Consider the following 27,203-nt stretch of genomic DNA (forward strand, 5'->3'; position numbering starts at 1 on the left):
CTGAAGGAGACTACTTTCCTCCAGAAAACCACGCTTGTCCCTCCACACAGGGAGCCTGTAAAGACCACTCTCTTAAATTAGGCACCTTGAGTATCTAAAGGTAATTTTGTGGAGGTTTACTAAAAAGACAGTAAAACAGGCCTACACAACTGAAGGCAGAAGGTTAGGTTAGTATCTGGGCAGCTGCAGATTAAGTTTAAAAATGCATAAATAAAGCTACATAAAATAAATGCTACATAAACCCACCTGAACTGAACCAGTTAGCTCCTGCACTAATTCTGAGGGCCAGTGAGAAATGGAGAAACACTAGGAACTTTATTTCTATTCCCATTGGTCATATTTTTCCATATTCAGCAACAAAGCTTCTGAATGGACTGTATAATAGTTATCTGTACAGCTTGCTGGGGTACTGCATCTCCTCCCTCCAGGTTGTGGGTCACGTGAATGAGCTCAGAGCTAATGGTACAGGTAGTTCACAGGGTTGTAGAAGGGCAAATAGGAATGGTCAGAGTAGATTTTGTTGGTTTTGCACATAGCTATTCTTGATTTTCCTTATATATTGAAGAGAAATTATTAACTTATCTCATTAAACATATTCTAGGACTTTGGGCCTCATGGTGTAAGCCCTGCTCATGTGAAGGAACAGCTGCGCATATGAATAGTCCTGTTAAATTACTGGTGAGGATGTTCACATCTGTGCAAACTTTATTAATATTATGAGGCTCTTTTAAGCTGTATTTGCATAGAGCATTATGAAGAATGTATTTGCAATTTCCCAAGGGGAACATAGGCACTTTCATTTCTGGTTTACAGGCACACAGAAGGGAGTGAAAGAAACAGTTTGCTGTGGGAGAAATTATTTATTTTTTTTTAAATCTGAGAGCACTTATCTTGTTACTTCTTACTAATCCTAAATGCTTATTGCCAGGACAAAATTTTAATTGAGACCAGAATTTATTACTGTAATATCATATGTATTACCACAAAGGCAGTATGAACCATTATTCCACATAGCTATTAACAAGGCTTACTGATTGCTCTCCAGAACAGTTTTGCAGAGCAGGCTTTATGTGGGCACTTTTTAAAAGAAAAATCCCAAGCGTTCTGAGGCGATAGTCAGTGCAGAGGCAAACAAAGAAATTAGAAGAGAGAAAAGCCTGTGTTATTAAGATAGTATACTGCAACTTAGATCTTGTTTAATGTTTTTCTGTCACAGATACCTTAATAACCCTGATCGAGTAAATACCATTGGCAAAGTACTGGTCTTATTTACCTAATTCATAGAACCTTTGTGACAGGATTATATAAAAAATGTTGGCTAGAAGGTAGAGCAGAGAAGCTGTTTTAGAATCAATGCCTTGAGAATTTCTCAATCAATTTTATTCAAACGTCCAAAAAGCAAACAGCTCTTCTATCTTTTTTTTGCTGGAATAGAGGCTTGAAAGTGTGCTAGTACCCTTCAGAAAGTTATGGGCATTTGGAACTAGCAAGGCAAACTAAAATAATTAATTTGTCTAGCATGCACTACAAATTTTACCGTTGTTTATTAAAAATGTAGTTGCAATAATAATTTTCACCACTCATGAGACACAACAATTTGCTTAACATTGAGCTGTAATGTTACGATTGGACAGAAAACAGTTTCACTGTCCTTGATGTGCCACCATTCCAGGTAGTAGACAAAGGCAGAGAAAGGACTCAATATAGAAGAACCACAAAAAGAAGAGAAAAAAAACAACAAAGAATCCAATAAACAAATAGTTGAGAGACCTACAGTCACTGATGAGAACATGTATTAATCTTGCATTAGCTTATAAAGGAAAAGAACTAATAAAAATTTCTAAAGATGTAGATCATGCATGCTCGCTTTTACATTCACAGTAGGAAGAGCAGCTGCACATTTCAATTTGATCTGCATTGTTCTGTAAGCACTGTGTACATTCATAGTTTTGTTTAAAACTGTACTAAAGCACACAGCACTTACTCAGTGTTTACAGTTACTATTGTTACTAAATCATGTTTATTTCTATGCTGCGTAGAAGCCAAAGAGAACTAAGACCCTGTCTGTAGAATGACCTGTGTTCAGCACTACACAGACCATTTTTAGGCCTTTTCACAAGCTATACTTGAAGAAAAAGGATGAAGGACCCTGCTCTTCCCTTGTATGAAAACTCATTTCTGAGAGGAATGGAAGGATGATGGGGTAGCTTCCCAATAGAGGATTAGAACAAAAAGTCATAAAGGATATTGTCATTAGACAATACAATATCTTGTAAAGGGGAAAGAACAGAGTTGAGGTCGGGGGAAAAATAGGTTTCTGGTTTACCTTTGTCTATGGAACACCCAAAATAATAAGCAGGAGGATGCTTCACCTTTGACAGAACTATAGAAAATTACCTTCCTCACTCCACCTGAAAGGTCCTCCAAAAAGGCATTGGATTGTGTTGTAATTTCCTCAGTGAAGGAATGCAGGACCACATTTGCCTTCTGCATTGTGAGATCTGTCATGACGGATCTGTATTTAACCTGTACTTTTCTATTCCACTATGTTGTTCCATTATGTGAACTTTCTAACCTCATCTGTACTCAATCCTAATTTTGTACTACAAAAGAACAATAAAAATATAAATGAATTGCTTTGTAAATTGTATTTCGAACAAGCCTCTGAATTTTCCAGAGTGCAGAGATATTTAGAACTGCAGTACTTTATCTACCATTTTCACTCACTTCCACTTTTCCAGCAAATGAGAGAAGTAAGCAGTAGTTTTATTCAACTATAAAAAGCACTTTGTTCCTAGAAAGTCAAAACAATGGAATAAAGTCCAAAAGTAATGAAAAGTATACATAAAATATGTTCCAAAATGCATCTATCACTATTGTACTTCCAGAAATAGCACAGAAGCCTGGACTGTCCCGTTTCCCCAAAGATTTGATTCATTATTCACATCTTTTCCTTACACTTTGGAAATTAACTTCTGTCCTTTCCTGCTTGTATTGTGATGTCATATCCAGAACTAGCTGTGACACAACATCAGAGGAATGGAAAGCTTAGCTCATGCTGTAATCTTGACAACAGTCTGTTCAGAGAATATTTTCTTGAATCCTCCATTTGTTCTTAATATGAAATGGAGATGGTCTGACATTTTGTAAATGTTATCAACTAGATTTCCAGAATTCTGTTCAGTTGTAATACATCTGTCCCCAAATAATCATCAATACAGCTGTTTTTTCCATTTGCACCCATATTCAAATGAAAATATTTGATTTGGATGCTTTTCTAATGACTTGGCACAATTTTTTTTAAACAGGTGTATGGGCAGAGAAAAATGATACAAGTGACATGTTTTGACATTGTGTGTACAGAATAACTGAGCATTCACAAACTGATTTAGGTATGTCAGCATTATGAAGGCGTTAACTCACAGTGAAAATAGAAACTATGAAAGATAGGTTTATTCAACTACCTGGAATTTTTCCATTTGTCATGGAGCTGTAGGCCTGTGGTTTAATGTGAAGAGCATCACTATACATTTTTGAAAGCATAGCACAACAAAGATCCTTATTCTTCAAACACTTGTGTAGATGACCTACTTGTCTCTTTGAAATCAATTATGTCAAGCATGTGCACTGATGTTTTCAAAACCAGGGATTCAAGGCCACTACTTCAACAGGAGTCATATTTTAAAAGAACATGCCAGTCTGTCCCAATGCTTTGGTTTTCTGAGGTCTAACGTTTACTAATACGTGCTGCATTAGTCACTGCTGTTTTGGAACACAGTTTCATGGTTCATTCAGCTTTCCCTTGCTGGGCTATTTGAATAGAGCAACCAAACTGAAAATCACATGCTCATTTTTCCTTGCTCTATCTTTGCAAGCCACAGTCTGCTTCAAATAGAAAAGCAATGTTCAGGTACCCTACAATTAGTCTTCTTTTAATATGGTATATCAACAGGAGTGAGATCCCTCACTCAGCTGGAGCTCTACCATTTGCTCTGTTGACATTAACTTCAGAAGTTCTCTCTGCAGAATCTGAAAATAACTCTTTAAATATGACTCCGGTGTCATCAGACTTCATTGGGATGAAGTCACCGATAGTTAATTATAAAATATGGACTGAAATATTAAATTACTCTAGAGATGACCCACAGACCTGTGCTCCAAGTTTGGAGCATGTTTCATTATCTCTAAAGTGTTCAAACAGAGATTTTTGTTTTGATTTCTATTTTCAACTTACTTAAGGATAAAATAATGCACATATTTACTTTCTTCTTTGGAAAAAAATTATTCCAGTTCCAGAAACAGGATTTGGAACATTTATTCCCCAAAGAAAAACATGTTTAGGATATGTATGATAACATATGATTTCGCCTGGCTTCACTGTCCACTGGTGATTGCCAGCACCTGCAATAAACATTGGGCAAACTTGTCTACTCAATTTGCTGAAGCCAAATCAATAGAAAATCCAAATGAGTGCACAAGTGTCTCAAGCAGAAGTATCCTGCTTCCCACATACGGTTCCCTAGTCTGACTGATGCTTTGGGAATGTGAGGCTCACAGGCTGATGCTGAAAGGTATGACCCTGCTGGCCCCATATTTTGAAACATGCCAGAAGCCTGTGTACAAATAGCACTCTTTTCCTCACTTCACAAATTTCAGCAGTTTAACAAGTCCCTGAAGTGAGGCAGGATGCAAAGCCTCATCCAAAGCATCACAACAAGGAGCTGGAGGCCCTCCAGAGATCTGCAGTCCGCCAGTGCCTTCACTCTGCTGATCTCATCTAAGCCATGCTGAATGAAGGTCAACCTTTCAATTAATGCCTACTCCACCATAGCAAATTGCTTTTTGTGTTGAATTGATATGATATTGGAGATTTTTTTTGTATTAATAATTTAAAAGTTCCATCTTTATTCCTTATCCAATGGCCTGCTTTAAAGCATTAGTGGAGAATACTAATAGGGCTACTTTCACATGGGAGAGGCTAGTGTAAGAGACTACCTATAATAAGGTTTAGCATGAGGCATAGGTAATCCCTAGGTGCTTTGTGATATTTGATTTGATTTGTGGTCCTTTGCAAAAGAGGCAAAACAGGCTTGAACCTGATAAATGTCCTGTAAGAGAAACAAAAATGTCTATTGTCCAGAGAGCAAAATTACTCCCAATGGGATGCTCCTTTAAGAAGGAATATTTTTCATATCCAACTTATTTGTAATAACGGAGCAAGCTAGAGGAAGAGACAAAGAAAGGTCGGATTTTAAAGACTCTTCAACCTGCCTCTGTTCAGTCTCCAGTAAGGCAGTATAATAAGTTTTTATAAAGAACAAAGTGTTGCCAAGGAAGTAGCTTAGTAAGTATTAAGTTTGGACTCATTTAGTTAAAACACTGCTATCTTTGTGTTTATCAAACATTTTCATAGACTTAAAAACAAGCCCAATAATTAAAAAGTTTTTTAAATTTCTTTTTTCGTTATAAGTTGTCCAGAGGAGAGACTATATCTTCATTTATGGGTAGAAAGCACCAAAAAATAGTGGGATCCTGAACTTGTCTACAGTTAATTTATTGTTATTAATAGCACTGCAGCAAATGTGGTATGTCTTATGATTGCTTTCTTTCAGGCTCTGACCAATACTGGCAGGGAAAATCTGCAATAAAGACAGCTGGCAACATTTTTCCAGTCCTATTTGTCAGACAAAAGAGATATTTCTCAGTACAAGCTTCACTCAGCATCCAAGCTCTTGTAATGTGCTAATCTGGTGAAAGAAAAAGAGGGGACCAAGAACCTGAAATTTGTTAACATTTCTCCATTGGAAGAGATGACAAATGAAGGAACAGTCTAGAAAAACATCTTCATAACTGGGCTGTGGCACTTTCCGGGTTCAACCTCACTTTATTCAACTCATTTTTTGCCACAAAAATGTTATAAAGTGGAGAAGCAGCTATATGTTTTAACTGCCTGAATCTCATAACACAACTGGTGATGAGAGAGCGTATCCTGAAAGAATATAGGGCTGTAGAAGTCATGTATCTCAGATGTGAAGTGGCTAGTGTCTGGTAGAAAGCTGATATTTCCACTCTTAGGGTAAACAAATATTATATTTTCCCCCTTTCATGCACTAATTCAGTAATACTATATACTGTAAATTATTTTAATTAATGAATGAGTGCCTGTAGGAAAATGCAAAAATTGGGAAAGTGCTTGAAAATGACAACATAAGGAAATCTTGAATATCTTGGCCCTGGAGCTTAGAATCTTAAATCACTATAGGAAATTAAATTGCACTGCTTGTCCTATCTTCCTGGGTGAAAGTGGCTGACAGAAGGACTTCATCACACAAATACACACACACACACACACACACACACACACACACACACACACACACACACTTACAGAAACAGCCAGAGAAGGTTTGTACTAATCTTTCTGGTTATCACCAAGACTGAAACTGCTATTCTTCCTTTCATTCTCTCCAATATACTCCAAGCTCTTCTCATTAACCTCCCTTTTCTATACTTATCAGCATCTTTTCCACATTGTTGGGGCCGCTTTCCAAACAATTGTTCGAGGGGAGGGGAAAAGCCAAAGCAATAATGGGCTCGGGTCACAATTGAAACCAGGCGCGTATAATAAGCAAATCTGAAACAGTAAACTGAGAAAAAGAGAGAGAAGGAGAGGGAGAGAAAAGAAACTGCTGATGAGGTCAAAGGTCAGCCCTCTGATCCCATTGTTGACTCCTCTGCCTTTTGCCTTATGGAATTTGTCTTTCATTACCCTGTCTGCTGCTGCTGTCAGTGAGCCCTGAAAAGGCTCCCGAATAGGAAATTGTAAAGTTCTGGTTGAGGTAACAGGGAAAACTGGCTCATGAAGCTGACTTGTGACTCCCGTGATTTCCCTGGCTTCTGATCTTTTCTCGGCCGCACTAAATACAATGTCGACAGTTACTGCTAAGTAAGAGCGGTTACGCAGCCCCACAGCAAAATAATAACGGCAGGAAATCCCTGCTGTTTGAGGTAGTGTGTAAACACAAGGACAAACAACACAGAAACACCTCTTAATAGATAAAAAGAAAATCAAAAATGTTTGTTTCACCAGTAGAAAACACATAATGCTCCTCTGAACCAGAGGATGGGTAAAATGAAAGTTCTTAGTGTGTTAATTAGAGCTTTATTTGTCATACAACATTAAGATATCTAACACTGGTTTAGTTGCTAAAAGTTCTTTCCTTTAGGAGGAACTGATTGGGAATTTCCATCGCAGTTAAGGGAGTTGTAATCTCCCTAACATTTGTACTATATCAGCCCATACTGAAAGTCTTTACAATTGAGCAGTCAGTTATGATCAGCACTGCTAAATGTCTAAAGGAGGATTTTTTATTGGGTACAACTTCAAGAATGCTTCTAATGTCCTAAACAAAACATTTTGCCGTGAATATCCCATTTGAAATGTCAAATGGGATTGTTTAGAGTTTATCCTTCAGTTTTATCTATAGTCTGTATTCAAATACTTTTTCTTATTGTTTAAATTCTTTTCTTCTCTAAGAAATGCTGTCCTCTACTCAAATTTGTTATACAAAACCTAAAATCAGTTATATGACTTCCTCTTCCTTCACTGGAAACACTCTTTCATAATTTTTGAAATAAGGATCATACATCCACTCTTTGTTTCTGAAGTTCTGGAAAACTGTAATTAAAGCAGTTGGGTTTGGGGTTCTTTTTTGTTTGTTTGTTTGTTTGTTTGTTTCAAAAAAAATTCATTCAGAGTCAACCTTGAGACAATAGTGAATTTCAAGACTTCAGTTTCTTTGAAGCCCAAAACTGGTTTCCGAAAACAAACTTTATTCTCTTCACAGTTTTTCCATACTAATAAATGCACTGGGATGTGTCTCTTCTTGTTACAAAATGTAGGAGCAGGGACTGTCTGAAATTTAGCAAAAAGAACTGTGATGCAGCTTGCTGAGTCCGACCTAATCTGTTCCTACGTAATTGAAAACTCAGGAGGATACTGCCACTTTAACTCTTTCTGAAAAAGTCCAAAACAGTCTAAATGTCTTCCTAAATGGTTTAGTCTTGTCAGTTTAAGAAAATTTTCTGATTTCATGATATGTAGGATGATTAGCCTCCCTGAAGTTCCTGTATCTTGAGGAGGCAAGGACAACAGAAATAGACTGGTTTGCCTGGAACCATAAAACAACAGTAGGCAGGAATTTGGAATAAACCCTGAGAAAGAAAGAAAGAAAAACAGTCCTGTGCTTAGGAGAGAGACACTGCATCAGAAGGGACCCATTGCAGCTGTCTGACTGTCTCTGGCTGGGAAGATGGAGGGAAGAGGAAAAACACTGATGATGACGAAAGATAAAGTAATTGCAGTAACTTCCCATTATTTTATCTAATAGTCATCACCATAGGAGGAAACAACGGTGCAAGATCCAGCAGGTTGCCACAGAGTATGTTGCTCTCCCTGTTATTTCAGCAAGAACAGTGTCCCATAAAGGCGCCAGTACAGTAAGGAAATTATTAATTCTCATCGGTTTACATGCCTGATCAGAATGCTATATGACATCAGTTTGCTCCTTCATGAAGAGTCACTGAGCAATTACGCTTCAGAAACAGATTTGTCTGAGTTTTTTGGGTCCAGAGGTGCAGTACCATCATTAGAAAGTCTACATAGTGCCTAAAAGACACTGATTTCAACCTCACTTGTGTGGTGCAGAAAAAGAAAGAAGTCACTTAGAGTAGAACATTAAGTCCATTTCTTCTTTAGAGGAATAAAAACTACTGCCCTGAACTCCAGAAACTTTTCCTCTAATGCTTTGGGTTGTGAAAGATATGTTTAGGCAGTAGGTCTTGATACAGACAGGTGAAGTGAAATGAGGATGTATCATAAAGAAATAAAAGACAGAAAGAAAATGAAAAAGAAAAAAGAAAAAGAAATGCCAGTTTGCAGTGAATTGACTTGAGAATTTTGAAATGTTAAGAGAGCTAGTTTCTAAAACAAAGGAGGGGAGACAAAAGATCTCTTTGTGCTCAGGCTTTTGATACTGCTATGAGTTATGCTGCTCGATGAAGTCCACACATAGAGACTTTATCACCCTCAGGAGGTCCAAAGGGATCATCTAATTAGTCTCGTTCTTTGAACTAGCACAAACAATGCTGATTTGCCCTAATATTTATGAAGAGAAATTAGCAACTTACAAAGGGACATGGGATTTTCCCATGGCAGGAAAATTGAGACTGGACTCTTTTTTCCTAAAATTTCTATGTTCTTGTTCAAAGCAAAATGAATTTTTTTCTAGTCCTATAATCTTAATTTTTCATGAAGTCAGTATAGATAGTCACAATGATTCTTTGTAGCCTTATTAATTCCTAAAAGAAATGGAGGACCTCATCCAATATGGAATTTTTGAAGGTTGCTGCTTTAGAAGAACAGCTCTCCATTATGACTTGGATCTCAAGGGAAATCTCTGAAAAGTTTCTCAAGGCTCCCCAGTTAAATGTGTTCAACATGAACACTGTGTTTCAAAAGTGAAGCCTTGAAAATGACTCTGTACTTCTATGTCATGTAATTACTGAAGTTAGACTGCTCATCAGTGGAATAGACTGTCCCACTTCTCACAGTCAGATGTATTTGGTAAACTCCGAAAAGCTGAGTATATAAGGGGGCTTACATAATAACACCCTCCAGGGGAACTAACGTAAAACAAATGCCACTGAGTTACTGAGTTCATTTGGAGGAAAAGTAAATGGTACAATGCATACAGGAGTTCCCCTCTTACACAAAAGCAACCTAGATTATCCATTACGAAGTGGTAACAAATTCTGATGTAACGGTGAGCTTTGAAACATGGATAGTTGGCTTTTTCCATTCCTGAGCTTCTCTAATGTGCTTATATAGGTGCAGGAAAGTGTGGTATTCTAGCTTTCAAAAAAACCCTTGAGCTATTCATCCGTATGTTACTGATTGATAGGCAAAAAGTCTAACTTTTCTCACAACTGTGTCAGCCCAGTACACAAAAGTAAATTTCACCCACGGCAATCCTACTAGCCAATTTACCAACAGATGTTGTTTTACAGGGAGATCTGTTAAATGAATTTGTCCTTCATTACAAGACACTACGTTATAAAGTTTCCCCCTATAGCTTTCCAAAGCAAACTTGCTCCCAATTTGGTTCAAGTCCAATCTTTGCTATACAGTACAAAATACTTGGCTGCTAACTAAAAAAATATAGAAACCAAGAAACACTTTTTAATTAATATAAAAGAAGTAGTTGTATTATTAATAGTAGCACTGGGAAAAAGTAAGTTTTATTTTTCCTCCTAAATTATTATTATATGTCTCCCACTGATGGCATTTTCTTTGAAATAATCATCCTTTTTCCAAAAGGTAATGGATACTTTTACCTTCCATGCTTTCCCTTTATGGGCATTTATAAGCCTCACTGCACATACTTTATCCAACAGGTAAGGTTCTACCTTATAAAAAAGCAATTTAGCTTTATAGATTTGGCAATACAGAACATTTGGTTAAATGAAGGGTACCTCAGTTAAGAAATGGCGTATCTGAAATGGCCCTGTTACCACAGTTTTCAGTCAGTTTAAAGACACCATCCAGTACACTACTTTGATATGGATGGGAAGTATTTCTTCTGGCATAGTCTAACACTGGTGGATGCCTGGATTTCTCTGAGTACATGTTTAAGTTTAGTTGGAGAAAAGATGGTATATATCTTCAAGACCATTTTTTATTTGAAACTGTGTTCTCTTGTCTAGGAAAATATTTGTACAGAAATTGGATACATTATTTATTTAAGATTTTAAATATGTTGCTTTCCAAAACAAAATATTTCAAAGGAAGCATTTCTAGAACAAGACTGAACCATAAAGAAATTGTACAATATTGTCCAAACTTCCTGGCATTTGATTGTGATAATAAACAGCAAGTGAAATAAAATGATAATTAAATACTATGTTTCATAATGTTAACAAGATTAACAATTTATAATGACATTAGGTTATTTATATTATTTTTAAGTTGGCAGAAAATAAAAATATGCAAATACGAGCGCATCTGAGGGTCACTTTATCAGCTATGCCTAGGGTCATTTTTTTGCACATTAACTGATTGACTTTAAAAGTTAGTCTTTTACGCAGAAAAAGAATACTTTAGCACAATTTTAAACTTAAGACTTCTTTATTTTTATTAAGCATACAGTAGTCTGAGGTATCTTGTTATACTCTGAAAACAGTAACCTTTTGCCAATTTAAAAATAGTGGTTTTGCTTTCTTTTACTTTAACTGACTTTGGGTGGTTTTGATCAGAGTGGGGGCAGGTTGGTTAGTGGGTTGTTTTGTCCTGGAGCCTCTTTGCTTGTCTCTTAGTGATAATTCATTTTAAAGGGAAAAGATAATCTTAGATCTTACTCTTCAAACCAGCAATCTGACCCTACTTTTAAAATGTTCTGGGAGACATCGAAATACCATTCAGCTTATTTGCCTGGCTGATCCTTTAGCAATGTTGCTAATTGTTATTTAGCAATAACAAAGTTGGAGAAGTTTCTTGCAACTCATTTTTATAGTATTTTGTAAACAATTTATCCACCATGTTTTTAGACCCGTTGTCATGCATAATCCCCTCTTGTGCACCACTGACAGAGTGACCTTCATACTTACTGGCTCATTCACCATACAGTGAACTTTTCGCTCTACACCACACTCACCCCTTCTTAGTAAAGAAAACCTTTGTCCACATCCCAGCTTGCCATTCACTGGGGACTCTCTACTTGTGCAAATGTGTACCAAAAATGAAAAAGAGGAAATGGAAAAAATCTCGCAGGTTCGGCACCCTTAAAAGTTAGTACAGATGGCTACCTGTAAAGCATACAGCTCTATCATCATCTTCTGCAGTGTTTTAGCTAATAGGTCTCTTCATTTGTGTTCCTCCATTTGACATAAGCTGTCTAGTGAATCAGCAACTGTGAAAACTAATTGTCTTTTAAGAAATGCCCCTACCCTTGACTGTACAATGTGCTATGTTTTTGCCTCACATGTCCAAATATAAGTACATTTATGAAAAGAGTACTCTTTTAAAAGCAGAAGTAATCTCTTTAAATGAACCATGTTACCAAAATACAGACAATAAAGTATTTACTATCATTTTCAACTGGCAACGTTTGTTTTCAAAGTTGTTACACAAAACATTATTAAGGACAGGGGACATATTGATGTGCACATATTTATGTATAAGGCTTTGTATACTCTGGCCCCAAAATGTTTCTGGCTCCTTCAGAGAACAGGTTAAAACATTCCATTTCAGTACAGTTCTATTTTATTTAATTCTTGTCTTTCTCTGCCTTTTTTTGTATGATTATGACACTTGACCAAAGTCTAATCTCATGTTTTTAACATCATCTCTGCAACTGCTTACTCTTTATTGCTGTAGAACAAATACCATTTTGAGAGTATCAATGACTATATTGCGCCCTTGGAAAGAAAACTAATACATGTTTATTCTTAATTTGGCACAGTGACACAGAATAGGAAGTGGGTTATTGGATTCCTATGGCTTGTTACTGTTTTACCATTAGCTTTTCAGTTCTTATTCTTCCAGAGATTTTCAGAAATGGTTTAAACTACTATACATTTATTCATTCTTTTAAATTATATATGGGAGAATAAATCATGGAAACACCTCAAGCTTAGAACAGGGGAAAAGAATTATTGAGCTGTATTTAACTATAGGAAGATACATAGCAATCTGTAGAGTTGACGTGGAAAACTACAGATTGGCACTGGTGTGTCAGTGACGTTGAGACATAATGAATGTAAGTAGGCTTTGTAATCCTTAAAGCTTTGTCTCTTTTGCTTCCTGAAGAAAGAGCTAGACTCCAAGCATTTTTTTATTTCACTTGCTGTTTATTATCACAATCAAATGCCAGGAAGTTTGGACTTAAGTACAAATATTACAGATTTAGATACTTGCCAAGAATTTATCAGCCCTTTTTTTTTTAAAAAAAAGCCCTTTGAGACTAAAAACAAAGAGTAAAAATGAAGCCATTCTGCTTTGTATTCTAGAAGTCTGCTGTTTTGCTAATCACAGAAGCATGGACTTGAATCTTCTCTCAGAGGTGCTGACTTGACTCAGAAATACAGACTGATGTAACTTGAGTAATTCAAACCAGAGAAACACAAAAGAAAGAAGTAACTAGCTCAGATTCGTTCACTTACTAAGGCTTGGTTACTCCTTATGCTCATTCACTAGTATTTTCTCCACCTTTGCCTTATAGGTGCTAATCTGGGAAATTTCTAACATTCCTCTTCAAAACTTTATTTCTCAGTTCCATCACCAGAAGGCTTTCAGTAATCTTAAGTCTAAAATTTGCCCCTTTTAATTATATCTAAATAGAGGAAAAATATACGGAAGTGAAATACTTTTATGGAAATCCTAAAAGTAACAGTGGTAGTAGTAATAAAAAGAAGCTGAAGTAGAATTTGAGTGTGTATGGCTTTCAGAGGCTGATATTTACTTTTATGGCACTCTGGCCACACTTTGGCCAGCTGTAGATAGATTTTGCTATATGATTTTGTGATCCATACCTGGGGAGAGCTCCTTTTCCCTCCTTTTATGGATAAATGAAATAATCAGGTTTGCAATAAGTCTGTAATAGACTATGGCAGAGATTTTCAGAGGTGAATGCCACATGGTCGAGGAAAATAATTTGAGACAAGCATTTACAAACTACAAATGCCTTTGAAATGTGTCTTCACATTGCAGTTTTATAGGGCTAAATCCTATTTCAGTGCTTCAATGGGATGAAGCCGCTGTTTGTCCAAAGAGCAGAAGATATTCCTCATTTCTAGTGATTAGCTAGACAATGTGTTGTCAAAGTGGATCTGGTCTTCTAGGCCTCAAAGCAACTAAGTGGAGGTGTACAATACCTGTAAAAGGAGCAGGCCTGATCCTTCTCTTCAAGAAGACAACTACTTGTACCCAACTATCTGGTTACCTGCCAAACTTTCTGGGCCATCCTCCCCAGCTCAGAGGCTCAGCACACACAACAAATCACTTTGCTCCCCATTAACATAGCTGTGAGGTTAACGGTCAGGATTTCCTGCACAATACTTAAATACAAATTATAAAATAACTGCCTATCACCTGAAAACAAAATGTCCTCTTCAATGCCAACAAAATAATCAGCTACTGAGAAGTTTAACTTAGTGGTTGTAATGCATCTCTTTATACTAATACAATTCAGAGAGGACTTTATCAGTGTATTTCCATTCACTTATGCTACTTGCATACATGGTGAATAACAGATAAAAATGAAAGATTCTAATATTTCTAAACAGAATGATTTCAGCAAGAGACCTGCTTTAAGCATGGAGAAAAACCTTTTGTAAATAGGAAGCCCAGTACCAAGCAGGCTGAGTTAATACTGTTTTTGCTGTTTTTCTGTCTTGTCTCTCAATCTTAAGTCAGCTGAGCAGCAGCTTTTTAGTGGGAAAAAACAGAAGGAGGTCAGGCGGAATGACCTCCCTATTTTGCCTCCCAGTGGCCTGCCTCCCATTTACTACACCTTTTGACATCCTTAAGTAGATATCTCTTTAACCGTTCAGTCAGTAAAACAAACTGAAGTATAGGCAAAGGGAGGGGGGATAGGGAAAAAAGTATACATGGTAGAGCTCATATCGAATGTAACACTTGTGCTGTAATCTTAGTTATTCACTCATGTGTGAAAAATAGTCTACTATTGCATATTTTCAAAAAAGTGCTTATTTGCAGTTTACTACTAGATGACTATGGTTTTGAGACTTTTTTATCTCGTTGAGCCACTTTTGGGAGAAGTAGGCCATATTCTAAAATAAGCTCTGGAGTTGTATTTCATACACTCTATTCAGATTTGCTAATTCTGTAGCAGTATTTTGGAGGATGCTAAAATTAACTTGACTGATGAACTGAAAGTGTGGAATGTTAGTGTGTATTGTACTTAATGAATCCATGCAATGTGTATATGGAAAATCAAGTAATTGAGTAGTTGTGGTGGAAGATAGGTGAGATGCGTAATAACGGGATCTATGACATGGAGAATATTATTTCGAGACTTTTGTAGAAAAATTCCAGATGTTCTGCAGAACTTTTTTCAAATTATACATTTCCTATGGCTTACCATTATCTATTAACGAGTCTAAATATCAAGCTATGAAAAGAAATTCTTAAATAAATACTACATACAACCAATGCACTTTATAAAATCAGGACCATAAATTTCAATCTCTTTTACTGGATGGATATAGCTTTTCATTTATTATCCCTTTTATGTATGTATACATATATACATATATATGTATCTTTATGTATAAAAAAGAGAAAGCAAAAGATGTGGTATGGATTTAAGAGTGCAGTTGTTGGTAAAAAAGCTTATGAGAAAATGGATTTAAAAGATTCAAATGAGACTATAAGCCATGTTCCAAATATCAAAAAGCTCATTTTTTTTAGTTTTTCAGAATTCTCGTTCACTTCTTCTCTGACTGTCACCATGTTAAACCCTATCTAAAGTTTTTATGTTAATTCATTTCAGTATCCTTAAAAAATGTTAAGTCTCAACTACTCAAAATTTTTCATGGAAGAGTCAGAATTTTAGGAAGATCTGACTCATATGACTGTATCTGGGTATCTATCTTTCTTTTAAATGTAATTTATTTGAATGACATTTCTTTTTTAAAATATGAAGAACAAAATTGTCTTTCATTATTTTTTCTAAATCTTACTGTTTGGCTCCCCACTCTGCATATTTTAAAAACAACTTTCCAAGTACAAAAATTACTTTTTTCCAGCAATTTGTTGTTCATTTAATATATATAATATCCTGCCCAGCAGAGATCTCTTGGTAAACAAATTAATAAACTGTATGTTATATCAGTGAAATGTGTTATTTTCTGTTGCTGTATATGCAGCCTGGATTCTGAAAGTCAAACTATGTATTTGTACTGGGTCAGGTGAGAGAAGAAAAGAAAGTATTATTTGATTGTTTTTTCATCAGCAAGGTGAGCAAATATGAAAGAAATGCAGACATATCTGGTTTCAGGTAAGCTGATAGCGAAAGAATCCAGAAGAAGTCCAGTATCAATGATATGTTTAAACAAGTAACTAATTCACATCCCTGAGATCAGCTCTAAAACACTGTTAGCACATCAGAACATAAATTACATATCACTGTGACCTTGTCTTACCTGAAATAGAGAAAGAAGAAAGACCCAGGGAGTAAGTAGAAAATAAATTTGATCTATTTGAATAAGTGTAGATTGTAAGAATAGCTTGGCTCCCTCTCAACTCTCCTCTAGATAGAAGAACTCAGGCTCTCTCTTCAGCAAGACTTTGCCTAGCTTGAGATACCTAGACTCTGTTTCCTTCTTGATGTTAAATCTCTAGTTGAGAACAAATGGGACAAAAGGTTCCACCTGGATCTGGTCCAAACAACATTTTTTCTGAAATATGCTTTTTCAACAAAGCCTTACAATTTTGCAGTGACACACATTTTTACAAAGTTTTTGATAAAAGGATTTCCAAGTTTCAGGGCTGTGTGGTTAATCTGAATGTTTTGAAACAATCATTTTTAGGGAAAACACTTACAGGACTTTTATTTATTCCAGATGGGGACAAATGTGATCTCCGGTTTGGAACCCATGAAGCTGCAACAGTATGATGTTGCTGCTGACCTAATAAGGCCTTCTGACAGTATTTTTTTAGCTCAGAATCAATACTGTGATGACACAGCATCCAAAATGGAGTTATCCAGCAACCTACTTGCAGGCAGGACTGCACTTCAATAGGTAGACATTCCTCTAGACACAAAGGATTCCATTCTCATGGTCTAGACAGCCTGGTTGCAGCCTACATCTATAGTTTATTCTGCAAGGGATTATTTCACTTTGATGCATTATTTTCTGGAGAAAGATGGAAGAATGGAGTCTCTGAGTACCTAAAACTTGTTTAGGAAAATCTGAAATTCTGGGATTATTTCACTTTGATGCATTATTTTCTGGAGAAAGATGGAAGAATGGAGTCTCTGAGTACCTAAAACTTGTTTAGGAAAATCTGAAATTCTGGGATTATTTCACTTTGATGCATTATTTTCTGGAGAAAGATGGAAGAATGGAGTCTCTGAGTACCTAAAACTTGTTTAGGAAAATCTGAAATTCTGGAGCATGTTGTAAGAAATACGATGGCAAGATACCTAGTCTAGATACTGCCAAAAAAACTGTCCCCAAAGTCTTTAATATCTTTGTTATTATGAACTGCCTTCCACTTATATTAAAAGAATGGATTTATGTTATTTTCACTTTTTAAATTATTGAGGATCTTCAATCATGAAAATGTTAATTCTTTGTGTGTGTGTGTGTGTGTACGTGTGTCCAAATTTGATGAGTGAGCACTCTTTGCAGATTTAGAGAATTTTATTATATGCTTTAATAAAATGCTCCATTTTCTCTTATGAGTAAATATTTTAAGATCAATTTATATAAAGGAGACATTAGTAACATATTTTTCTCTTTGGTAGTTAACACATTTCTTAAGCTGGCCTTCTGAACTTGGCATTTGCTCTTCAAAATGTCCCATTAATTCCTATTAGGGAGCTACTAGTAAAGAAAATTGCATGTTAACTTTTATCAATCTGTATGAATAAATGTTAACCATTCTCAGTTAAAAGCTCTCCTTTTAGCTCCACTCAAGTGAAAATACCCAAAGCAGTGCACACATTGGCAAATCATTCAGAAGATTAATGCACTTAGGCCTGTACAAAGAGTCAGAACTGTGTATTAGCATTATAGATTTTAATTTGAAATGATGTCAGTCTTTTCTCAGCTGCATTGTAGTGCAAGGACTGCCATCTGCTTATAATAATGAATCTGACAATCCACATAAACGTGATTTGCTGTTCCTTTTGCCAACATAATGGCCTGGATATTGATCCTAATGGTGGAGCAGTTGCTGCCGTTTCTTTCAATAGGAGTGGGAGGACAGGGTGCAAGAGTGAAATTTTCAGGACTTCTGCTGGAATGACAGCCAAGAACAGAGCTGTGTTTGTTTCACTATAAGAGGGGATTTGGATATTCCTCATTCTTGGTTTTGTCCTGGAATGTATCATAGTACTCACCACTTCAAAAGTGAAACAAACAAAAGTAAAAGAATATGCAAATGTCTTTGAGGAATAGGAGCTCACAACAAGAAAGAAATTTGGAGGTTAAGCTACAAAAACTCCAACATTTAGAGCTTTCACTTTTGCGCTTGTTGATGATGACAATTGAGATCATAAAAGGGAAAAAAAAGTGTTGCAATAGACTCCACATAATAAGGGAGTTTGGGCTCTGACAATTATTTTTCTCCACACTGAGAAATAAAGTGTCTCAGGTGCAGTGTTTTGTACCTTTCTCTAATTTCTTTACAAGCACCCACACCCTTGAAGAATGATGTTCAGTGGCAAAAGCTAAATGCCATTTAGAATGCACAGATCTCAAAGCGAAATTTCTCTCCAGCTAATACTAAATGCATGGATTTCATATATTTAGTTTTTATCCTAAAAGGGTATTTCTAGGAATGCAGAATCCCAAGTATCCTTCTGGATGAATTTTCCCCAGGAAATAGAAGCATGTTTCTCAGGAAGCTCTCAAACTTGTAGCTGCATAAAACCAAGCTGAGGTGCTATTTTCTTAAGCTACAACAATTATTTTGTCTAAGTTGATTCCAACTGCACTGTTAATGTAATTTATTCAGGGCGCTACAGTATTATGGTGCCTTTATAAGAGGGTATGTGTCTGTTTCCATGACAGCCAAAATAGGTAGGGATAGCAAATGCCATTTGAGATAGCTCAGAAGTCTTTGATTGATAAAAGATATAAGGTTAGCAGCTTTAAGAACTAAACTCCTGTAGCATGCAGGCTGATTTTCTTTAAAATGTGAAGTTCACCAGTATCAGCATGTTAATTCTTAATAGATTTTAACCAAAGTAGTTAAAAGATAAAGATGTTGCTAACTTTATCTCAACCAGTTCCCAAAACAGGCAGTCTGACCTCAGTGGTTGAAATGCTAACCTGCATGGCTGTCTGAAGTAGTTGCTCGCAAGTGTACTCAAATTTTACATTACACTAAAGAGTGATTGATAATGCCCCTTATATATAAGGCCACTCCATAACTATTCTTTTACTTGGAACAGCTTTAGCTACTGATTTTTTAACTTTCATCTCTAACGTTATATATTGTTATATTTATTAATGGAACACACATTGCTCATTTAAAGATATCCCCAACAATCCATGATGTTTATGTCATTTGATCTCATAGAACTAAAATTTTGAAAACGTGCTTTCAAAATCTAAAACTATCTACACGTAAGAGCTGCAGTGTACTTGTAAAATTTGTATATTACTTTACTGGCACTAACCACACATTCTCTTGATTTAATATGGTGCATCCTGGAATATCTTTCATCCTCTGCTGTACTTGAAGGAATAGGCTTTTGCTGTTTATTTCTTACTCGGCAGTGCAAAAGTCAGCAAAAGCCCAGTAAGAGGCAGAGAACCTGCACAAAAAGGGAAGGCATAAAAGAAACAGAAAAAAAAGAAAAAATTCAAAAACTTTATACAACAAGCTTGTATAAATGATAGGAAATTTTACCAGATTGGACACAAAATTTATTCTCCTATCTTTTACCTGATGATCTGTGATAATGAAAACTCGGTTCTCAGTTACTCAGTTGACAGTCAAAAAACCCACCTGCTCTGAGGCAAGTAGGTAAGCAGAATTTGGCATAACCATAGAAAGGCATTGTTTTTAAATACATATATAAAACTGAGGTGATGTAGTAGTCATAACAGGATTTTTTGTTTGACTGACATGTTACATCCCAAAATGAAACATATCTCACAATAGGGGGAGAACATTGGTATGATCTTTCCTCACAGGATTCCTCTTCAGTGTTTCTGCTCAGTTAACAGCAGACAAGCACCTCTAACACAGGTCCTTAAGTCTGACACTCAGTCCTCCTACACCCTGAATCTTCATTTTTCTACTCTGAAGACCTGCTTTTCTACAGGTCATTCCCAGTGGGTTCTTCAGGATCTTGTTAGAGCTGTGATTCCACTGTTTTTTTCTCATACAATCACCTTATCTGAGAGCAAGAGTCATGTAAGAAGAAAAGAGATAAAGTTAATAGCACTCTGAAATTTTCCTGAGTGGAAAATGTTATGTAAGACCTGTTTGCAATTAGAGTGGATGCTTTCAGCTGACTCCGTCTTTCCTTCCTACTCAACAGAAAATCTACAAAGCTTGTTTAACATCTGGATGCTTCCTACCCTCTCTGGTTAGTACCTGTTAGCCATATTTCCTGCGTGCTCAAGCTATTATCACCTATCCAGTGCAAGTAGACAGCATGCGTATCTTTTATTTTGATTCATCCCTCTAAATTCCCTTGTCATAAGAAGAAGGGCAATCATTTTGGTTAGGCACAAACCCAGTAAGCAACAAACTTGAGTTCCAGTCCCAGTTTATGAGGTTGTAGGTGTGTAATCTGCAGAAGCTCATGACTAATTTGTTTGTACCTCAATAAACCTGCTTTACTAGACATACTTCTTCAGGAAAGGGGAAGAACATATAAGTGAAATAAATATCTTTAAATCTGGTGAAATGCAGATATTAGTTTAGATATCTGTATTATTTGTTGCAGTGCATTGTAATAATGAAAATGTGTGTGTGTGTTTATATATATATATTTAAAAATATATATTTATAAATTCAAAAAAAGTATGTCTCCAACTAAAAAATCTCACTCCAAGGAAGAGCACCACAGAAACTTAAAACACTGACAGATGCACAGTATTCCTTCACACATTGCCAAATCTTTATTTCATTCAAAAAGTAAATAATATTAGAGGAAGAATGAATGTTCAGCTGGATCAGAACAAAAACAGTGACTTGTAATTCTTAATAGGAAGGTACCTTACTGAATCTCTCCTGCATGACAAGTGCACGTAGATCCTCTGCTGCATGTTGTCCACCCTGAGGCAATGCCGCATAAGCATCCACATTTCTCAAACTTACTGTTTTTGGCTGCATCAGCATCATCTCTTTTGATTGTTTTTTTTTCTGAGAAGTGGAAGAACACCAAGAGACACAGATTATCACCCTGCAAGTTAAAACAGAAACACAGATTTTCTACCTTATGTGTAGTAAAAGGGGGTCTGGATCTCTGTCAGCCTACAGCTCTGCCAGCAATTCCCTAAGGGACAACAACTGAATAGACTTCACTTGCCTGATGAGAAAGGATTTGATTTTGGATAGACCTTTCAACATATCTGTCCAGGGGACTTATGGAAAAAATTAAGATGTTTTACAGTTGTAATTGGCATTGTTCATGATACATCAGTAAATACATGGGTCTGCCTCCCAGAGTATCTCATCCAAACATTGCCTCTCTTCTTCTTTTTAGTGATACTTTTTTTTTTAATCACAGTTAAAAACACTGAATGGGAAAAGTTCATTTTTAAGTTTGCAAATGTGAGCAGCCAAGAAAGTCTTTCTCTAGGAAAAAGAAGAAACAAAAAAAAATGTTTGCCAGTGTTTCTTAATCAGCAGAAAGGGAGCAGCTGTCAGCCTGCCGGAATTCAGAATTTAGATGAGCTGTGAGGCCACACTACTGCTACCCTGCATCTGGTTTGGAAACAAAGAACAACCTGTCTTTGGTTGCTCTCATCTTGTAAGTACAACTACCGCATAGGTAATTAACACTCCACGATAAGGGCTTGTTTTTGCATGTGTTTATTTCTACTGACTCTTCCAAATGTAAGTCTTCTTCCCACTTTGTAAAACAAAGGCTGTGCAGAGGAGAGAAAACCTGAACTTTTTCTGAAGTTGAGGTAAGTGGAGTAGATGTGTTTTTTTCAGCTTATTTACTGGAAGAGAACACATGATGGCATACAGTATATTAAATATATTTTTATATTTTATTCTTAAAACAGGGAGAATATTCCTTCTCTTCCTCTCTAACATGTTTTAAGACCAACTTTATCTGTGAACTACATTATAATTAAGAACAGTATTTTTAAGATGTCAGTATTTTTAAGTACTTTTTAAGATATCCTTCAAAGATGATATGATCCATGGATATGGAATATGTCTTGGATCATATTGGTTCTGTATAGTGACAGCAATATTAGCTTTGTTCTATGTTGTACATAACATGAGTTCAGTTGTGCTATCTATAAACTAGAGAGCACCACAGAGATTTGCCACCGTAGAGGAATGAAGCTTCTCTTGCTCTCTGCCCCCCATTCCATCTACAACAAAGTCCAGAGGGAGAAGTCATTAAGCATTCCTGTGTACAGGCCTTGTGGCTCATATTGGTCATGGGGGAAATGGGCTGTTTCTGCTCCTCCCTAGCTTGAACTTCATATTGGGTGAGGCCAGCCTGGCACTCTGTGATTTCTGTGAACTTGTTCTATGGACCAGGGGTCTTTGAAAGATTGTGAAATCTGGGATTGCAGCATGAAGGACATATTAGAGTGACACTGTCTGTAAGACAAAGACAAAAAAATATATAGAACTGGGTTTGTTCTTTATTTTAACGCTCCTGATTGTTTTTTCTCCTCCGTGATTTTGGGAAGTGAACCCCAGTACATAGATGTCATAATAACTTGTAAAGTGCTTCTTTACTGCTATTAAAGAGTCTTTGTTTATACATTTTCACACAAAAAATGCTTAGAAAAAGGAGTAAATTCCTAAGTGACTCAGCTAACTAAAGTTTCTCAGTTGTTTCTTTGTTTTAGTTCCATTTTAGTTTTTCACAATTCTTTTCTGCTTAACTGTCAAGTGAAAGATAAGGCTGTCATACTGTCTGAATAACAAAAGAAATGCAATTTTCCTACACTAAAGTGTACTGGCCTTGTGCCACAGTTAAAATTAAACTTGTCCAATACCAGTTAGCTGCAACAAACATTTTTATGGTAATAGCTGGCAAAGAGAAGAGAGCTTTCTAGTTTTTTTTGTTGCTCCATTTCTCTGAAACAATGGCAAGAATTGACATTGTCTATTCAGCGTAGAAGATAGGCTGTCAAGTAAAGCAAGACAAATGTGATGTCCTGACTGATTATTTCCTTAGATAATAAATCAATGAGCTTATTATCACAGCAATTACATTACTAATGTAAACAGATGCTATGTGTAGACAACTGGTTAACAATTAGGTAGGCACAGTGTGCTTTTTTTTTGTCTTATACAAAAAATTGTTAGGAGAATTTTTTATAACAAATAACATTTGAGCTTCAGTTCATATGTATCCGTTAACTGAATATGCCATGTATCACATGATGTTACATACAAGAGAGATAAACTGTAAAGGAGTAGTAGTTTTCCTCATAATTAAAGTTGAGCTTGTATAATCTGTATTATTGTCAGCCTTAATGCTGTTATTTATAACAATTCACAATAAATTTAGGGATTCCAAAATCAAAAAGTAACACTATGATTCTGTTCACAAATTAACTCTGCCAATTTAGTCTTAACATAACTTGTTATGCACCTTGTAATAAGATTAAAGAAAAAAGCAATACATACAATGGTTAAAATTATTTTCACATATCTCATACAATGGTTAAAATTATTTTCACATAGCTCAGCTTGAACTGCCAGTCTATTCTTGCTTCTACTTAAAAAATAGTTCTCTCTAAATTTCTAAATTCTTCTTAGTTCTGGTTATCATCTATGTGCTTTAGAAAAAAATGGCATGTCTAAAATAAATCATTGTAAATATAGCAGCATTTATAATGCTATATCTTTGTAGCAGAGTGTAGTTCCTTCTTATAAAATAATTCGAACACCTCATAAATTTCTATGAACAACTGTGTTTTCAGGGCATGTATACCAAATAATCACACAAGCAATGGGAAATCAGAGTAAATTGGCATGTGAGCTCTGCAAGACAAAACTACTAGCGGTATTCGACTTGCCGGCAGATATTTTTACACTACTCTGTAGTCTAATTCGAAAGAGGGTAGCAAGTACTAATAACGAAGGTAAGGAGATATTCTAGATATAACGAGATCATGTCAGAAAACAATTTGTCAGAAAATGTTGTTTCACAAAGTGCAAAACTTTTGGAACACTGATTGCTTCACAAAACCCTCACCACAGAGAGATTTGACTCCACTGAATGCAGGCAATGGGAAACTTCAAAAATATTTTGATTCCCCAAACTGGATTAAAAACAAATGGCAGCTGAAAAAATCCTGCAGAATGAAAATCTCTCTTTTCGTCACTACTGTTGAAAATATGTCAGTCAAAGAGGCTGCTGTATTTCTCCCTCCTTTCCTGTCAGAAGAATTTACATGGAAAGGTTCCTGCTCATCATCATCTATTTTGGTCTATGGTCTATGTTAAGTAAATGATGATTCTGAAGAGTCAAGAGCCTGAGCTAGAAGTTCTTCTTCCCTGTTTTAGCCAAAGGACATTTTCCTCTGTGAGCGTTGCAAGAGTTTCTTTCCATGAGCTCTTACAATGTTCTAACACATTTAGAAGTAAATCACTTAGGCTCTTTGCACTCTCTGAATAGCTAACAGAGTCACATATGTATTTGCCTACGAACAACATGAAAGTACATTTTGCTGGTCTGGCACCTGATCCTTTACCACCGGAGACAAAAGTAGTTGCATTGCTGAAACAAATGGATGCAGGATTAACCACTTAGCTGTAACACACTTGGAAACCTGCTCCTAGGCAGCATGTGATTTTTAGTCTTGTAACTAAAATGACAAAATATGTTTTTCCTGGAAAACACTCAAAACCATTTTTTCCTCAGTGAAGATTGATTTCCACAAAAAATTTCAATCCTAGCTGTTTATAGTCATATGTACATTTTGTGCATCATTTGGCATTCTGCCTTCAGAAATAGTCAAACCATTTTTGTTTATGTTTAAAAAAATCTCTGTGTAAAAAACAGAGAGAGAAAGTAGAAAATGAAGAAAACAAGGTTAATATTACACTTTTCCTATGGCATATCTAATATAAGCAAATAGCCCTGCATTGCCATCTAAGAAAAATGACAAAAGCACTTCTTTTTAATCATAAAATACAACACCTTGGGCTGCCTGTAAAAGCATTTATATCATAGAAATTTTCAGATAGAAGACTGTATCAAAGGTTACTCAGCAGCCACTTACCTTAAGGAAAAAATAATTTACAGAAGTTCAAGGCTTCTCTATGCAATATATAAATCTTCTACAATATAATTTGCATTTATTACATGTGGTAGATACATTACAGTTATATCTCTTTTAATATCTGCTAGCTTTGGTACACAGTATTAGTCTCTGTCTTCCAAGTATTTCCCTCTCTCCCTCACTCCCACAAAATTTAATTCTGTCACTTTTGAAATACTAGAACAAAAAGGCTCCTTTTAAGATAATTTTTGATGAAAAATAACTCAATATGTCTTTGTTTAAAACCACAAACGAGGCATATCATTAGTCATGGTTGCTCTTCTTTGTGACTGAATAGCTCACTGATTTTCTATATCCTGGTTTCTACTGCGGGGATGCTGATCCAAAACATATATGAAGAAGACAACAGAGTCTTCAGCTGCTCAGCTTACCCAGAAGTAATAACAAGTTTGGCACATACTACTAGGGAAATATTGTTGCAGTATGTAACTGTCACCTTTTTTTAAAACTAAGTGCAATTTGAAAAGAAAATATTTGAGGGGTTTTCAAATTCAAGATGTCTCTCTTTTCTGGCATTTCTGAAGTCTTGAAAAAAATGTTCTGGACATGACTTTCATTTACAAAAAAAATTATTATTTTCAAGAAAAAATGTTTATAATCACTGACAGTCATTATTACAGTTTTCCTCATACAAGCTCCATTAATTTCTGGTATAATTATATAGTACACTATAACACTGTAGTTCCATGAACTTAAATATTATTACAAGAGGATAAATTGGTCCATAAGACCTGATTCAAAAAAGGCACACAAGATGAGATTTGCCAAACTGAGGTCAAAGAGCTTTGCCAAATTCAAGCACATGTGGAATCTGTGCTGCTGTGTTTTCTTAATATATACTCATTTTACTAATTGTACACGGTAACATCTTTATAGTAAAAATACTAAAACAAAATGTTTTCTAAAAACATCACTTTCACAACTCACAAGGAAAGAGGCCACATTTTATAGACACTGATGACTGTTGCTTTGAAAGCAATGGCAGTATTTATTTATTTCTCCTAGTTGTGGGTAAAGAATAAGGTGAAAGTTTTTATTTTTGTGTTTTTAATTTCTTTTAAAATCATGTGTTATTATATCAGACATAATAAATCAAATGGTTTGTTATCTCATCCATTCTCCAAGCGGTTCTATTGATCGGTGATGAATGAGTCCCCAGATTGCCTACTGTGTGCTCTATTCATGCACATTGGAATGCTTGTTTTAGCTACGTTTATTGTGAGACTGAAAAAACAGACAGCAAATCTGCAGGTGTAGAAAAATTAAGAATCTTTGCCAAAGAAGGTCAGAACCTTGGCTGTGTTGAACAGTTCTAAAATACTCTTATAGATTGACTTCCAGTGCGAGATATCAGCCTCTCTTTTTCTTACTGTATATTTATTCAGACAACCGTGAATCAGAAACTAGAGATCTTTTTAAAGTTGGGTTATATATATACTGAGGAAAATCTTAGAGTTGGCTCAAGCTGTAACAGTAAACATTTAAAAAGGGAATACCCTTTTCTTTCTTTCCTATCCTTGTGCATACAGTATTCAATAATACATTTATCAAAAGAAGAACTCCACTTCCTCATGGCTGATTTTCTGCTTAGTTCTCTCATACTCTTCGAATGGTTTTTAGCTCATCACTGTTCATGGCATCATAACCTCCATGCCACACTGAACTCTGTGTTCAGAAATGACATACAAGGTCGTGGAAACAATGTAGAACTGAGCAGTGTTTAAATCACGTTTGCTTAGGTGTGTGCTGTAGCAGTCAAATGGTAGAGGAACTGCTTTTGAAGCATGGCTTCAAGAGGACTAACGCATGCCTCACTTTGCTGTGAAAGTAAATTCCACTTTGACTTTTAAAGCAAATTTACAGACTTTGGAGCATTCAGAAAACAAAAATGATTAAATAACATTCTCCATTTCTTTTTCTGTCATCGGCAAATATGGGCTTCTCAT

This window comes from Dromaius novaehollandiae, chromosome 2 (genome assembly GCF_036370855.1).
Source record: "Dromaius novaehollandiae isolate bDroNov1 chromosome 2, bDroNov1.hap1, whole genome shotgun sequence".
Lineage (NCBI taxonomy): Eukaryota > Metazoa > Chordata > Aves > Casuariiformes > Dromaiidae > Dromaius > Dromaius novaehollandiae.